Here is a 14,029-nt window from a genome sequence, read left to right as displayed (position 1 = left end):
TCAACAGGCGAAATACATCGGCAATCTCGAGAAGCTCCCACCAGGAGTACTGTGACAGTCTATAGGTTGACAGATAATGGCGTATCGCTTCAGGGGAACTGGCTAGTGGAACGTTGAAAATGTGACTGTGGTAAAACGGGGAGCAACTGACAGGAGTAACTATGACTCTCTTAAGGTAGCCAAATGCTTCGTCAACAGGCGAAATACATCGGCAAACTCGAGAAGCTCACGGCAGGAGTACTGTGAAAGACATTAGGTTGACAGACAATGGCGTATCGCGTCAGGTGAACTGGCTAGAGGAAGCTTGAAACTGTGTCTGTGGTAAAACGGGGAGCAACTGACAGGAGTAACTATGACTCTCTTAAGGTAGCCAAATGCCTCGTCAACCGGAGAAATACATCGGCAAACTCGAGAATCTCCCACCAGGAGTACTGTGACAGTCTATAGGTTGACAGATAATGGCGTATCGCTTCAGGGGAAGTGGCGAGAGGAAGCTTAAAATTGTGACTGTGGTGAAACGGGGAGCAACTGACAGGAGTAACTATGACTCTCTTAAGGTAGCCATATGCCTCGTCAACAGGCGAAATACATCGGCAATCTCGAGAAGCTCCCACCAGGAGTACTGTGACAGTCTATAGGTTGACAGATAATGGCGTATCGCTTCAGGGGAACTGGCTAGAGGAAGCTTGAAAATGTGACTGTGGTAAAACGGGGAGCAACTGACAGGAGTAACTATGATCTCTTAAGGTAGCCAAATGCCTCGTCAACAGGCGAAATACATCGGCAAACTCGAGAAGCTCACGGCAGGAGTACTGTGAAAGACATTAGGTTGACAGACAATGGCGTATCGCGTCAGGTGAACTGGCTAGAGGAAGCTTGAAAATGTGACTGTGGTAAAACGGGGAGCAACTGACAGGAGTAACTATGATCTCTTAAGGTAGCCAAATGCCTCGTCAACAGGCGAAATACATCGGCAAACTCGAGAAGCCCCTGGCAAGAGTACTGTGAAAGACATTAGGTTGACAGACAATGGCGTATCGCGTCAGGTGAACTGGCTAGAGGAAGCTTGAAAATGTGACTTAGGTCAACTGACAGGAGTAACTATGACTCTCTTAAGGTAGCCAAATGCCTCGTCAACCGGAGAAATACATCGGCAAACTCGAGAAGCTCCCATCAGGAGTGCTGTGAAAGTCTTTAGGTTGACAGATAATAGCGTATCGCGTCAGGGGAACTGGCTCGTGGAACGTTGAAAATGTGACAGTGGTAAAACGGGGAGCAACTGACAGGAGTAACTATGACTCTCTTAAGGTAGCCATATGCCTCGTCAACAGGCGAAATACATCGGCAATCTCGAGAAGCTCCCACCAGGAGTACTGTGACAGTCTATAGGTTAACAGATAATGGCGTATCGCTTCAGGGGAACTGGCTAGTGGAACCTTGAAAATGTGACTGTGGTAAAACGGGGAGCAACTGACAGGAGTAACTATGACTCTCTTAAGGTAGCCATATGCCTCGTCAACAGGCGAAATACATCGGCAATCTCGAGAAGCTCCCACCAGGAGTACTGTGACAGTCTATAGGTTGACAGATAATGGCGTATCGCTTCAGGGGAACTGGCTAGTGGAACGTTGAAAATGTGACTGTGGTAAAACGGGGAGCAACTGACAGGAGTAACTATGACTCTCTTAAGGTAGCCAAATGCTTCGTCAACAGGCGAAATACATCGGCAAACTCGAGAAGCTCACGGCAGGAGTACTGTGAAAGACATTAGGTTGACAGACAATGGCGTATCGCGTCAGGTGAACTGGCTAGAGGAAGCTTGAAACTGTGTCTGTGGTAAAACGGGGAGCAACTGACAGGAGTAACTATGACTCTCTTAAGGTAGCCAAATGCCTCGTCAACCGGAGAAATACATCGGCAAACTCGAGAATCTCCCACCAGGAGTACTGTGACAGTCTATAGGTTGACAGATAATGGCGTATCGCTTCAGGGGAAGTGGCGAGAGGAAGCTTAAAATTGTGACTGTGGTGAAACGGGGAGCAACTGACAGGAGTAACTATGACTCTCTTAAGGTAGCCATATGCCTCGTCAACAGGCGAAATACATCGGCAATCTCGAGAAGCTCCCACCAGGAGTACTGTGACAGTCTATAGGTTGACAGATAATGGCGTATCGCTTCAGGGGAACTGGCTAGTGGAACCTTGAAAATGTGACTGTGGTAAAACGGGGAGCAACTGACAGGAGTAACTATGACTCTCTTAAGGTAGCCAAATGCTTCGTCAACAGGCGAAATACATCGGCAAACTCGAGAAGCTCACGGCAGGAGTACTGTGAAAGACATTAGGTTGACAGACAATGGCGTATCGCGTCAGGTGAACTGGCTAGAGGAAGCTTGAAACTGTGTCTGTGGTAAAACGGGGAGCAACTGACAGGAGTAACTATGATCTCTTAAGGTAGCCAAATGCCTCGTCAACAGGCGAAATACATCGGCAAACTCGAGAATCTCCCACCAGGAGTACTGTGACAGTCTATAGGTTGACAGATAATGGCGTATCGCTTCAGGGGAAGTGGCGAGAGGAAGCTTAAAATTGTGACTGTGGTGAAACGGGGAGCAACTGACAGGAGTAACTATGACTCTCTTAAGGTAGCCAAATGCCTCGTCAACAGGCGAAATACATCGGCAAACTCGAGAAGCTCCTGGCAAGATTACTGTGAAAGACATTAGGTTGACAGACAATGGCGTATCGCGTCAGGTGAACTGGCTAGAGGAAGCTTGAAAATGTGACTTAGGTAAAACGGGGAGCAACTGACAGGAGTAACTATGACTCTCTTAAGGTAGCCAAATGCCTCGTCAACCGGAGAAATACATCGGCAAACTCGAGAAGCTCCCATCAGGAGTGCTGTGAAAGTCTTTAGGTTGACAGATAATAGCGTATCGCGTCAGGGGAACTGGCTCGTGGAACGTTGAAAATGTGACAGTGGTAAAACGGGGAGCAACTGACAGGAGTAACTATGACTCTCTTAAGGTAGTCATATGCCTCGTCAACAGGCGAAATACATCGGCAATCTCGAGAAGCTCCCACCAGGAGTACTGTGACAGTCTATAGGTTGACAGATAATGGCGTATCGCTTCAGGGGAACTGGCTAGTGGAACCTTGAAAATGTGACTGTGGTAAAACGGGGAGCAACTGACAGGAGTAACTATGACTCTCTTAAGGTAGCCATATGCCTCGTCAACAGGCGAAATACATCGGCAATCTCGAGAAGCTCCCACCAGGAGTACTGTAACAGTCTATAGGTTGACAGATAATGGCGTATCGCTTCAGGGGAACTGGCTAGTGGAACGTTGAAAATGTGACTGTGGTAAAACGGGGAGCAACTGACAGGAGTAACTATGACTCTCTTAAGGTAGCCATATGCCTCGTCAACAGGCGAAATACATCGGCAATCTCGAGAAGCTCCCACCAGGAGTACTGTGACAGTCTATAGGTTGACAGATAATGGCGTATCGCTTCAGGGGAAGTGGCTAGTGGAACCTTGAAAATGTGACTGTGGTAAAACGGGGAGCAACTGACAGGAGTAACTATGACTCTCTTGTTGTTGTTGTGGTCTTCAGTCCTGAGACTGGTTTGATGCAGCTCTCCATGCTACTCTATCCTGTGCAAGCTTTTTCATTTCCCAGTACCTACTGCAACCTACATCCTTCTGAATCTGCTTAGTGTATTCATCTCTTGGTCTCCCTCTACGATTTTTACCCTCCACGCTGCCCTCCAATACTAAATTGGTGATCCCTTGATGCCTCAGAACATGTCCTACCAACCGATCCCTTCTTCTGGTCAAGTTGTGCCACAAACTTCTCTTCTCCCCAATCCTATTCAATACTTCCTCATTAGTTATGTGATCTACCCATCTAATCTTCAGCATTCTTCTGTAGCACCACATTTCGAAAGCTTCTATTCTCTTCTTGTCCAAACTATTTATCGTCCATGTTTCACTTCCATACATGGCTACACTCCATACGAATACTTTCAGAAATGACTTCCTGACACTTAAATCAATACTGGATGTTAACAAATTTCTCTTCTTCAGAAACGCTTTCCTTGCCATTGCCAGCCTACATTTTATATCCTCTCTACTTCGACCATCATCAGTTATTTTGCTCCCCAAATAGCAAAACTCCTTTATTACTTTAAGTGCCTCATTTCCTAATCTAATTCCCTCAGCATCACCCGACTTAATTAGACTACATTCCATTATCCTTGTTTTGCTTTTGTTGATGTTCATCTTATATCCTACTTTCAAGACACTGTCCATTCCATTCAACTGCTCTTCCAAGTCCTTTGCTGTCTCTGACAGAATTACAATGTCATCGGCGAACCGCAAAGTTTTTATTTCTTCTCCATGAATTTTAATACCTACTCCGAATTTTTCTTTTGTTTCCTTTACTGCTTGCTCAATATACAGATTGAACAACATCGGGGAGAGGCTACAACCCTGTCTTACTCCCTTCCCAACCACTGCTTCCCTTTCATGTCCCTCGACTCTTATAACTGCCTTCTGGTTGCTGTACAAATTGTAAATTGCCTTTCGCTCCCTGTATTTTACCCCTGCCACCTTTAGAATTTGAAAGAGAGTATTCCAGTCAACATTGTCAAAAGCTTTCTCTAAGTCTACAAATGCTAGAAACGTAGGTTTGCCTTTCCTTAATCTTTCTTCTAAGATAAGTCGTAAGGTCAGTATTGCCTCACGTGTTCCAGTGTTTCTACGGAATCCAAACTGATCTTCCCCGAGGTTGGCTTCTACTAGTTTTTCCATTCGTCTGTAAAGAATTCGTGTTAGTATTTTGCAGCTGTGACTTATTAAGCTGATAGTTCGGTAATTTTCACATCTGTCAACACCTGCTTTCTTTGGGATTGGAATTATTATATTCTTCTTGAAGTCTGAGGGTATTTCGCCTGTTTCATACATCTTGCTCACCAGATGGTAGAGTTTTGTCAGGACTGGCTCTCCCACGGCCGTCAGTAGTTCCAATGGAATATTGTCTACTCCGGGGGCCTTGTTTCGACTCAGGTCTTTCAGTGCTCTGTCAAACTCTTCACGCAGTATCATATCTCCCATTTCATCTTCATCTACATCCTCTTCCATTTCCATAATATTGTCCTCAAGTACATCGCCCTTGTATAGACCCTCTTGTATAGACTCTCTTAGGGTAGCCAAATGCTTCGTCAACAGGCGAAATACATCGGCAAACTCGAGAAGCTCACGGCAGGAGTACTGTGAAAGACATTAGGTTGACAGACAATGGCGTATCGCGTCAGGTGAACTGGCTAGAGGAAGCTTGAAAATGTGACTGTGGTAAAACGGGGAGCAACTGACAGGAATAACTATGATCTCTTAAGGTAGCCAAATGCCTCGTCAACAGGCGAAATACATCGGCAAACTCGAGAATCTCCCACCAGGAGTACTGTGACAGTCTATAGGTTGACAAATAATGGCGTATCGCTTCAGGGGAACTGGCGAGAGGAAGCTTAAAATTGTGACTGTGGTGAAACGGGGAGCAACTGACAGGAGTAACTATGACTCTCTTAAGGTAGCCAAATGCCTCGTCAACAGGCGAAATACATCGGCAAACTCGAGAAGCTCCTGGCAAGAGTACTGTGAAAGACATTAGGTTGACAGACAATGGCGTATCGCGTCAGGTGAACTGGCTAGAGGAAGCTTGAAAATGTGACTTAGGTAAAACGGGGAGCAACTGACAGGAGTAACTATGACTCTCTTAAGGTAGCCAAATGCCTCGTCAACCGGAGAAATACATCGGCAAACTCGAGAAGCTCCCATCAGGAGTGCTGTGAAAGTCTTTAGGTTGACAGATAATAGCGTATCGCGTCAGGGGAACTGGCTCGTGGAACGTTGAAAATGTGACAGTGGTAAAACGGGGAGCAACTGACAGGAGTAACTATGACTCTCTTAAGGTAGCCATATGCCTCGTCAACAGGCGAAATACATCGGCAATCTCGAGAAGCTCCCACCAGGAGTACTGTGACAGTCTATAGGTTAACAGATAATGGCGTATCGCTTCAGGGGAACTGGCTAGTGGAACCTTGAAAATGTGACTGTGGTAAAACGGGGAGCAACTGACAGGAGTAACTATGACTCTCTTAAGGTAGCCATATGCCTCGTCAACAGGCGAAATACATCGGCAATCTCGAGAAGCTCCCACCAGGAGTACTGTGACAGTCTATAGGTTGACAGATAATGGCGTATCGCTTCAGGGGAACTGGCTAGTGGAACGTTGAAAATGTGACTGTGGTAAAACGGGGAGCAACTGACAGGAGTAACTATGACTCTCTTAAGGTAGCCAAATGCTTCGTCAACAGGCGAAATACATCGGCAAACTCGAGAAGCTCACGGCAGGAGTACTGTGAAAGACATTAGGTTGACAGACAATGGCGTATCGCGTCAGGTGAACTGGCTAGAGGAAGCTTGAAACTGTGTCTGTGGTAAAACGGGGAGCAACTGACAGGAGTAACTATGACTCTCTTAAGGTAGCCAAATGCCTCGTCAACCGGAGAAATACATCGGCAAACTCGAGAATCTCCCACCAGGAGTACTGTGACAGTCTATAGGTTGACAGATAATGGCGTATCGCTTCAGGGGAAGTGGCGAGAGGAAGCTTAAAATTGTGACTGTGGTGAAACGGGGAGCAACTGACAGGAGTAACTATGACTCTCTTAAGGTAGCCATATGCCTCGTCAACAGGCGAAATACATCGGCAATCTCGAGAAGCTCCCACCAGGAGTACTGTGACAGTCTATAGGTTGACAGATAATGGCGTATCGCTTCAGGGGAACTGGCTAGTGGAACCTTGAAAATGTGACTGTGGTAAAACGGGGAGCAACTGACAGGAGTAACAATGACTCTCTTAAGGTAGCCAAATGCTTCGTCAACAGGCGAAATACATCGGCAAACTCGAGAAGCTCACGGCAGGAGTACTGTGAAAGACATTAGGTTGACAGACAATGGCGTATCGCGTCAGGTGAACTGGCTAGAGGAAGCTTGAAACTGTGTCTGTGGTAAAACGGGGAGCAACTGACAGGAGTAACTATGATCTCTTAAGGTAGCCAAATGCCTCGTCAACAGGCGAAATACATCGGCAAACTCGAGAATCTCCCACCAGGAGTACTGTGACAGTCTATAGGTTGACAGATAATGGCGTATCGCTTCAGGGGAAGTGGCGAGAGGAAGCTTAAAATTGTGACTGTGGTGAAACGGGGAGCAACTGACAGGAGTAACTATGACTCTCTTAAGGTAGCCAAATGCCTCGTCAACAGGCGAAATACATCGGCAAACTCGAGAAGCTCCTGGCAAGAGTACTGTGAAAGACATTAGGTTGACAGACAATGGCGTATCGCGTCAGGTGAACTGGCTAGAGGAAGCTTGAAAATGTGACTTAGGTAAAACGGGGAGCAACTGACAAGAGTAACTATGACTCTCTTAAGGTAGCCAAATGCCTCGTCAACCGGAGAAATACATCGGCAAACTCGAGAAGCTCCCATCAGGAGTGCTGTGAAAGTCTTTAGGTTGACAGATAATAGCGTATCGCGTCAGGGGAACTGGCTCGTGGAACGTTGAAAATGTGACAGTGGTAAAACGGGGAGCAACTGACAGGAGTAACTATGACTCTCTTAAGGTAGCCATATGCCTCGTCAACAGGCGAAATACATCGGCAATCTCGAGAAGCTCCCACCAGGAGTACTGTGACAGTCTATAGGTTGACAGATAATGGCGTATCGCTTCAGGGGAACTGGCTAGTGGAACGTTGAAAATGTGACAGTGGTAAAACGGGGAGCAACTGACAGGAGTAACTATGACTCTCTTAAGGTAGCCATATGCCTCGTCAACAGGCGAAATACATCGGCAATCTCGAGAAGCTCCCACCAGGAGTACTGTGACAGTCTATAGGTTGACAGATAATGGCGTATCGCTTCAGGGGAACTGGCTAGTGGAACGTTGAAAATGTGACTGTGGTAAAACGGGGAGCAACTGACAGGAGTAACTATGACTCTCTTAAGGTAGCCAAATGCTTCGTCAACAGGCGAAATACATCGGCAAACTCGAGAAGCTCACGGCAGGAGTACTGTGAAAGACATTAGGTTGACAGACAATGGCGTATCGCGTCAGGTGAACTGGCTAGAGGAAGCTTGAAACTGTGTCTGTGGTAAAACGGGGAGCAACTGACAGGAGTAACTATGACTCTCTTAAGGTAGCCAAATGCCTCGTCAACCGGAGAAATACATCGGCAAACTCGAGAATCTCCCACCAGGAGTACTGTGACAGTCTATAGGTTGACAGATAATGGCGTATCGCTTCAGGGGAAGTGGCGAGAGGAAGCTTAAAATTGTGACTGTGGTGAAACGGGGAGCAACTGACAGGAGTAACTATGACTCTCTTAAGGTAGCCATATGCCTCGTCAACAGGCGAAATACATCGGCAATCTCGAGAAGCTCCCACCAGGAGTACTGTGACAGTCTATAGGTTGACAGATAATGGCGTATCGCTTCAGGGGAACTGGCTAGTGGAACCTTGAAAATGTGACTGTGGTAAAACGGGGAGCAACTGACAGGAGTAACTATGACTCTCTTAAGGTAGCCAAATGCTTCGTCAACAGGCGAAATACATCGGCAAACTCGAGAAGCTCACGGCAGGAGTACTGTGAAAGACATTAGGTTGACAGACAATGGCGTATCGCGTCAGGTGAACTGGCTAGAGGAAGCTTGAAACTGTGTCTGTGGTAAAACGGGGAGCAACTGACAGGAGTAACTATGATCTCTTAAGGTAGCCAAATGCCTCGTCAACAGGCGAAATACATCGGCAAACTCGAGAATCTCCCACCAGGAGTACTGTGACAGTCTATAGGTTGACAGATAATGGCGTATCGCTTCAGGGGAAGTGGCGAGAGGAAGCTTAAAATTGTGACTGTGGTGAAACGGGGAGCAACTGACAGGAGTAACTATGACTCTCTTAAGGTAGCCAAATGCCTCGTCAACAGGCGAAATACATCGGCAAACTCGAGAAGCTCCTGGCAAGAGTACTGTGAAAGACATTAGGTTGACAGACAATGGCGTATCGCGTCAGGTGAACTGGCTAGAGGAAGCTTGAAAATGTGACTTAGGTAAAACGGGGAGCAACTGACAGGAGTAACTATGACTCTCTTAAGGTAGCCAAATGCCTCGTCAACCGGAGAAATACATCGGCAAACTCGAGAAGCTCCCATCAGGAGTGCTGTGAAAGTCTTTAGGTTGACAGATAATAGCGTATCGCGTCAGGGGAACTGGCTCGTGGAACGTTGAAAATGTGACAGTGGTAAAACGGGGAGCAACTGACAGGAGTAACTATGACTCTCTTAAGGTAGCCATATGCCTCGTCAACAGGCGAAATACATCGGCAATGTCGAGAAGCTCCCACCAGGAGTACTGTGACAGTCTATAGGTTGACAGATAATGGCGTATCGCTTCAGGGGAACTGGCTAGTGGAACCTTGAAAATGTGACTGTGGTAAAACGGGGAGCAACTGACAGGAGTAACTATGACTCTCTTAAGGTAGCCATATGCCTCGTCAACAGGCGAAATACATCGGCAATCTCGAGAAGCTCCCACCAGGAGTACTGTGACAGTCTATAGGTTGACAGATAATGGCGTATCGCTTCAGGGGAACTGGCTAGTGGAACGTTGAAAATGTGACTGTGGTAAAACGGGGAGCAACTGACAGGAGTAACTATGACTCTCTTAAGGTAGCCATATGCCTCGTCAACAGGCGAAATACATCGGCAATCTCGAGAAGCTCCCACCAGGAGTACTGTGACAGTCTATAGGTTGACAGATAATGGCGTATCGCTTCAGGGGAACTGGCTAGTGGAACCTTGAAAATGTGACTGTGGTAAAACGGGGAGCAACTGACAGGAGTAACTATGACTCTCTTAAGGTAGCCAAATGCTTCGTCAACAGGCGAAATACATCGGCAAACTCGAGAAGCTCACGGCAGGAGTACTGTGAAAGACATTAGGTTGACAGACAATGGCGTATCGCGTCAGGTGAACTGGCTAGAGGAAGCTTGAAAATGTGACTGTGGTAAAACGGGGAGCAACTGACAGGAATAAGTATGATCTCTTAAGGTAGCCAAATGCCTCGTCAACAGGCGAAATACATCGGCAAACTCGAGAATCTCCCACCAGGAGTACTGTGACAGTCTATAGGTTGACAAATAATGGCGTATCGCTTCAGGGGAACTGGCGAGAGGAAGCTTAAAATTGTGACTGTGGTGAAACGGGGAGCAACTGACAGGAGTAACTATGACTCTCTTAAGGTAGCCAAATGCCTCGTCAACAGGCGAAATACATCGGCAAACTCGAGAAGCTCCTGGCAAGAGTACTGTGAAAGACATTAGGTTGACAGACAATGGCGTATCGCGTCAGGTGAACTGGCTAGAGGAAGCTTGAAAATGTGACTTAGGTAAAACGGGGAGCAACTGACAGGAGTAACTATGACTCTCTTAAGGTAGCCAAATGCCTCGTCAACCGGAGAAATACATCGGCAAACTCGAGAAGCTCCCATCAGGAGTGCTGTGAAAGTCTTTAGGTTGACAGATAATAGCGTATCGCTTCAGGGGAACTGGCTCGTGGAACGTTGAAAATGTGACAGTGGTAAAACGGGGAGCAACTGACAGGAGTAACTATGACTCTCTTAAGGTAGCCATATGCCTCGTCAACAGGCGAAATACATCGGCAATCTCGAGAAGCTCCCACCAGGAGTACTGTGACAGTCTATAGGTTAACAGATAATGGCGTATCGCTTCAGGGGAACTGGCTAGTGGAACCTTGAAAATGTGACTGTGGTAAAACGGGGAGCAACTGACAGGAGTAACTATGACTCTCTTAAGGTAGCCATATGCCTCGTCAACAGGCGAAATACATCGGCAATCTCGAGAAGCTCCCACCAGGAGTACTGTGACAGTCTATAGGTTGACAGATAATGGCGTATCGCTTCAGGGGAACTGGCTAGTGGAACGTTGAAAATGTGACTGTGGTAAAACGGGGAGCAACTGACAGGAGTAACTATGACTCTCTTAAGGTAGCCAAATGCTTCGTCAACAGGCGAAATACATCGGCAAACTCGAGAAGCTCACGGCAGGAGTACTGTGAAAGACATTAGGTTGACAGACAATGGCGTATCGCGTCAGGTGAACTGGCTAGAGGAAGCTTGAAACTGTGTCTGTGGTAAAACGGGGAGCAACTGACAGGAGTAACTATGACTCTCTTAAGGTAGCCAAATGCCTCGTCAACCGGAGAAATACATCGGCAAACTCGAGAATCTCCCACCAGGAGTACTGTGACAGTCTATAGGTTGACAGATAATGGCGTATCGCTTCAGGGGAAGTGGCGAGAGGAAGCTTAAAATTGTGACTGTGGTGAAACGGGGAGCAACTGACAGGAGTAACTATGACTCTCTTAAGGTAGCCATATGCCTCGTCAACAGGCGAAATACATCGGCAATCTCGAGAAGCTCCCACCAGGAGTACTGTGACAGTCTATAGGTTGACAGATAATGGCGTATCGCTTCAGGGGAACTGGCTAGAGGAAGCTTGAAAATGTGACTGTGGTAAAACGGGGAGCAACTGACAGGAGTAACTATGATCTCTTAAGGTAGCCAAATGCCTCGTCAACAGGCGAAATACATCGGCAAACTCGAGAAGCTCACGGCAGGAGTACTGTGAAAGACATTAGGTTGACAGACAATGGCGTATCGCGTCAGGTGAACTGGCTAGAGGAAGCTTGAAAATGTGACTGTGGTAAAACGGGGAGCAACTGACAGGAGTAACTATGATCTCTTAAGGTAGCCAAATGCCTCGTCAACAGGCGAAATACATCGGCAAACTCGAGAAGCCCCTGGCAAGAGTACTGTGAAAGACATTAGGTTGACAGACAATGGCGTATCGCGTCAGGTGAACTGGCTAGAGGAAGCTTGAAAATGTGACTTAGGTCAACTGACAGGAGTAACTATGACTCTCTTAAGGTAGCCAAATGCCTCGTCAACCGGAGAAATACATCGGCAAACTCGAGAAGCTCCCATCAGGAGTACTGTGAAAGTCTTTAGGTTGACAGATAATAGCGTATCGCTTCAGGGGAACTGGCTCGTGGAACGTTGAAAATGTGACAGTGGTAAAACGGGGATCAACTGACAGGAGTAACTATGACTCTCTTAAGGTATCCATATGTCTCGTCAACAGGCGAAATACATCGACAATCTCGAGAAGCTCCCACCAGGAGTACTGTGACAGTCTATAGGTTGACAGATAATGGCGTATCGCTTCAGGGGACCTGGCTAGTGGAACCTTGAAAATGTGACTGTGGTAAAACGGGGAGCAACTGACAGGAGTAACTATGACTCTCTTAAGGTAGCCATATGCCTCGTCAACAGGCGAAATACATCGGCAATCTCGAGAAGCTCCCACCAGGAGTACTGTGACAGTCTATAGGTTGACAGATAATGGCGTATCGCTTCAGGGGAACTGGCTAGTGGAACCTTGAAAATGTGACTGTGGTAAAACGGGGAGCAACTGACAGGAGTAACTATGACTCTCTTAAGGTAGCCAAATGCTTCGTCAACAGGCGAAATACATCGGCAAACTCGAGAAGCTCACGGCAGGAGTACTGTGAAAGACATTAGGTTGACAGACAATGGCGTATCGCGTCAGGTGAACTGGCTAGAGGAAGCTTGAAAATGTGACTGTGGTAAAACGGGGAGCAACTGACAGGAGTAACTATGATCTCTTAAGGTAGCCAAATGCCTCGTCAACAGGCGAAATACATCGGCAAACTCGAGAATCTCCCACCAGGAGTACTGTGACAGTCTATAGGTTGACAGATAATGGCGTATCGCTTCAGGGGAACTGGCTAGTGGAACCTTGGAAATGTGACTGTGGTAAAACGGGGAGCAACTGACAGGAGTAACTATGACTCTCTTAAGGTAGCCAAATGCCTCGTCAACAGGCGAAATACATCGGCAAACTCGAGAAGCTCCTGGCAAGAGTACTGTGAAAGACATTAGGTTGACAGACAATGGCGTATCACGTCAGGTGACCTGGCTAGAGGAAGCTTGAAAATGTGACTTAGGTAAAACGGGGAGCAACTGACAGGAGTAACTATGACTCTCTTAAGGTAGCCAAATGCCTCGTCAACCGGAGAAATACATCGGCAAACTCGAGAAGCTCCCATCAGGAGTGCTGTGAAAGTCTTTAGGTTGACAGATAATAGCGTATCACGTCAGGGGAACTGGCTCGTGGAACGTTGAAAATGTGACAGTGGTAAAACGGGGAGCAACTGACAGGAGTAACTATGACTCTCTTAAGGTAGCCATATGCCTCGTCAACAGGCGAAATACATCGGCAATCTCGAGAAGCTCCCACCAGGAGTACTGTGACAGTCTATAGGTTGACAGATAATGGCGTATCGCTTCAGGGGAACTGGCTAGTGGAACCTTGAAATTGTGACTGTGGTAAAACGGGGAGCAACTGACAGGAGTAACTATGACTCTCTTAAGGTAGCCATATGCCTCGTCAACCGGCGAAATACATCGGCAATCTCGAGAAGCTCCCACCAGGAGTACTGTGACAGTCTATAGGTTGACAGATAATGGCGTATCGCTTCAGGGGAACTGGCTAGTGGAACGTTGAAAATGTGACTGTGGTAAAACGGGGAGCAACTGACAGGAGTAACTATGACTCTCTTAAGGTAGCCAAATGCTTCGTCAACAGGCGAAATACATCGGCAAACTCGAGAAGCTCACGGCAGGAGTACTGTGAAAGACATTAGGTTGACAGACAATGGCGTATCGCGTCAGGTGAACTGGCTAGAGGAAGCTTGAAACTGTGTCTGTGGTAAAACGGGGAGCAACTGACAGGAGTAACTATGACTCTCTTAAGGTGATGATGATGATGATGAGCGTTTGGCGTCATTGGCCGGGAGGCCCCTCGC

The sequence above is a fragment of the Schistocerca serialis genome, chromosome 3 (assembly GCF_023864345.2).
Source record: "Schistocerca serialis cubense isolate TAMUIC-IGC-003099 chromosome 3, iqSchSeri2.2, whole genome shotgun sequence".
Classification (NCBI taxonomy): domain Eukaryota; kingdom Metazoa; phylum Arthropoda; class Insecta; order Orthoptera; family Acrididae; genus Schistocerca; species Schistocerca serialis.
The sequence above is the reverse complement of the archived record's forward strand: the minus strand, read 5'-3'. Positions refer to the sequence as shown.